General features: G+C 57.3%; 1 long non-coding RNA gene across 1 annotated transcript in view; it reads left to right on the plus strand.

Moving 5' to 3' along the window:
* Positions 1-259: 259 nt before the first annotated feature.
* LOC107199551 overlaps positions 260-3,659 on the plus strand; it is a 6,806-nt gene continuing 3,406 nt past the window's right edge. The window contains exons 1-3 of the long non-coding RNA XR_001519237.3: positions 260-610; positions 736-782; positions 1,472-1,539. This is a non-coding gene — a long non-coding RNA (uncharacterized LOC107199551). The remainder of the gene's footprint in view (positions 611-735; positions 783-1,471; positions 1,540-3,659) is intronic.

Genomic DNA, 3,659 nt, shown 5'->3' on the forward strand with positions numbered 1-3,659 from the left:
GGCTGAGGGAGAGCCGAGACCGGGGCTGAGAGAGAACCGGGGCTGAGGGAGAACCGGGAACGGGGCTGAGAGAGAACCGAGAATCGGGGCTGAGGGAGAACCGGGGCTGAGGGGGAGCCGGGGCTGAGAGAGAACCGGGAACGGGACTGAGGGAGAACCGGGGCTGAGGGAGAACCGCGAACCGGGGCTGAGGGAGAACCGGGGCTGAAGAGGAACCGGGAACCGAGGCTGAGAGAGAACCGGGGCTGAGGGGGAACCGGGAACCGAGGCTGAGGGAGAACCGGGGCTGAAGAGGAACCGGTCCCAGCACTGGCGGCCCCCGAGCTCCTCCTGCCCCGCCGGGACCCCTCGGAGGGGCCGGGATCATTCCCGGGATAATTCCCGGGACAATTCCCAGGATAATTCCCAGGACAATTCCCAAATTCCCAGGACAATTCCCAAATTCCCAGGACAATTCCCAAATTCCCAGGACAATTCCCACATTCCCAGCTGCCATTCCCTGTTTTCCAGCTGGCAGAGCTGAAGCAGGAGTGCCTGGCCCGGGGCCTGGAAGCCAAAGGCAACAAACAGGACCTGATCCATCGGCTCCAGGCCTACCTGGAGGAACACGGTGGGTGCTCCCAAATCCCACGGAATTCCCACCTGGAATTCCCATTCTCCAACAAAATCCACCTTTTTCTGGGATTCCCCAAGGATTTTTTCCTTCTCTGACCTTTCCCTGTTTTTCTTTTCCAGCTGAGGAAGAGCCCAACGAGGAGGATGTGCTGGGAGAGGAGATTGAGGTGGGAATTTTTTGGGATAATCCCGGTTTTCCGAAGGGTTCAGGGTGGGAATGAGGCAAAATTCCAACACCCTGTGGAATTTAAATCATTTTCCTGCTTTTTTTTGGGGTTAAATCCATTGGATTTGGTGATTGGGAATTCCGGATGGGGGAATCTTTGGGATCCAAATTTTTGGGTTTGATCCTTGGGATGGAGGAATGCTGAGAAAAGCAGGAATTTTTGGGATTTTGGGATGGAATTCCCACCTGGAACAGAATTCCCAAAGGATTCCTCATCCCTGGGGTTCTCCCAGGCCAGGCTGGGGCCACGTGGGATGGAGGAATTCCAGGAAAAGAGAAAATTTTGGGATTTTTTGGGAAGAAATCCCACCTGGAAAAGGAATTTTTTGCCAAGAAAACCTCGGGAATGGATTTTTCCCGCTGAGCAGGTGAAGGAAATCATGGATTTTCCCATGGAATATTCAGGATGGGGACATCACACTGGAATAATTCCCAACTCCTGCATCCCACCCTTCCTAGAGCTCAGAAAAATCAGGAATTTGGGATCCAGGCTCCTCCTGGGGTCACTCCACACAGAAATCCGGGAATTTTGGGGCTGGATTGTGGATTTTTCCTTGGGAATGGCCTCGGGCTGGGGTGGATTTGATGGATTTTCCATGGATTTTCCATGGATTTTCCATGGATTTGCAGGAGGAGGAGCCGAAGGCGCCGGAGCCGCCCGTGAAGGTGGAGGAGGCGCCGGTGAAGACTCCTGACGTGTGAGAATTCCCAGAAAAACCTCGGGAATGAGGGGCTGGGAAAGGGGGATTGGGGGTCCTGGGCTTGGATNGGTGACGCCTCAGAGCGCGGCGCCATCTTGAGTGTGGGCAGGGCCGCGCTGGTGGCGCTTCAGGCGGAGTTACCGGGCTTGTGGCGGGTTCGGAACGGTCGGGACCGAGCCGTGGGGTGTCCGGTTAGTCCGGGAAATACGGTTTGGTCCGCCGGTGAAGCAGCCACTCCCGTCATGGCGGCTGCCAACACAAATGAGGAGGGATGGACACACCCATCATGGCGGCCTCCATACCCATCATGGCGGCCTCCATACCCATCATGGCGGCCTCCATACCCATCATGGCGGCCACGCCCGTCATGGCGGCCACGCCCGTCATGGCGGCCACGCCCGTCATGGCGGCCTCCATGCTCATCATGGCCATGGAAAAGTGTGGCGAATTATTTTAATTATTCAAATTAATTAAATTCTTTTACTGATTAATTAAAAGGGGTTCCGGCTCAGGGGCTGTTCCGGAGAGTTGGGGTGGATTTAATGAGGAATAGGAAGATGCAGGGTTGTGCTATAAGAGAGATAAATTAAGTTTTAATTAATATAATAACGAAATAAATCAGCAGCCCCTGAGAGCAGCACCTGGAGAGGGGAAGGGAGCGGGAAACTCTGGAATGTTCTGGAAAATGACCCCAAATTTGTGCTTTGCACCTCTGGGTAAAGGAGAATAATTAATGCACGTACTTATAATGAAATATTAATACAAAGCATGCGAGAGCGAGTTTAAATACTCTCAATAAGATAATTTTTGCCTCATAATTAAATAATGAAGAGCTCAAATCATAACAAAAACACGTTTTGATAAATAACAACATCACGAGAAATACAACAAAACCACGCACAATAGACACATAATAACGTGTCCTAATGAATAATAAATATCTAACTCTACTTAATAATGTCAACAACTTAATGAAATGCTTTAATTAACATTAATTAATCCCGTTCGAGTCCCTCAATGAGCCCCGCTCGGTCTTGGCCACACCTCCCGGAAGTCGGCGTTTCCCGCCCTCTCTTTCCATTGGTCGCTGCTTAGCATTTCCCTACTCTTATTGGTTTATGCGCACGTCAATCAAAATCTCCCCGCCCCCAGCGCCCGACAGGCCAATCACAGGCGGGTTCTACGGCAGAGCTGACCAATGGCGAGCGGCGGATTTGGGCGGGGCCGCCGAGGGCGCGCGGCGCTGATTGGTCAGAGCGGCGTGAGGGGCGGGGCTGGCGGTAAGGGTGACAAGATGGCGGCGGAGCCGGTGGAGCTGCACAAGCTGAAGGTGCCGCTGGTAGCGGGAACGGCGCCGGGGAAAGCGCGGGGGAAGCGCGGGGACAGAGCCCGGCAACCGCGACCGCCCCGGCGGCGGCGCCGGGATAGCGGCTGCGGATGAGGGAGCGCGTGGGGGAACGGCGGGAAACGGAGCCGGGGGCTCTGAGGGGAGCGCGGGCGGAACCGGGTCTGGCGGGGCTCTGAGGGCTCCGGGAGAGCGGCGGGGAACGGGAACGGGGGAGGCTCTGAGGGCTCCGGGAGAGCGGCGGGGAACGGGAACGGGGGAGGCTCTGAGGGCTTCGGGAGAGCGGCGGGGAACGGGAACCGGGACCCGGGGGAGTCGTGGCTGTGAGGGGGAGCCGGGGCCGGAGGAGGATCAGGGAGAAGCGCGGGAGGAACGGGAACCGTGAGGGCACCGGGAGGAGGGCGGGAACCGGGAGCGGGGCTGCGGGGGGAACGGGGCTGAGGGAGAACCGGGAACGGAGCTGAGGGAGAACCAGGGCTGAAGGGGAACCGGGGCTGAGGGAGAACCGGGGCTGAGGGAGAACCGAGATCCGGGGCTGAGGGAGAACCGAGAACCGGGGCTGAGGGAGAACCGAGACCGGGGCTGAGGGAGAACCGGGGCTGAGAGAGAACCGAGATCCGGGGCTGAGGGAGAACCGGGGCTGAGGGGGAACCGGGGCTGAGGGAGAACCGAGAACTGGGGCTGAAGAGGAACCGGGAACCGAGGCTGAGGGAGAACCGGGGCTGAGGGAGAACCGGGGCTGAGAGAGAACCGGGGCTGAGGGAGAACCGAG

This window comes from Parus major, unplaced genomic scaffold, assembly GCF_001522545.3.
Source record: "Parus major isolate Abel unplaced genomic scaffold, Parus_major1.1 Scaffold1026, whole genome shotgun sequence".
NCBI lineage: Eukaryota > Metazoa > Chordata > Aves > Passeriformes > Paridae > Parus > Parus major.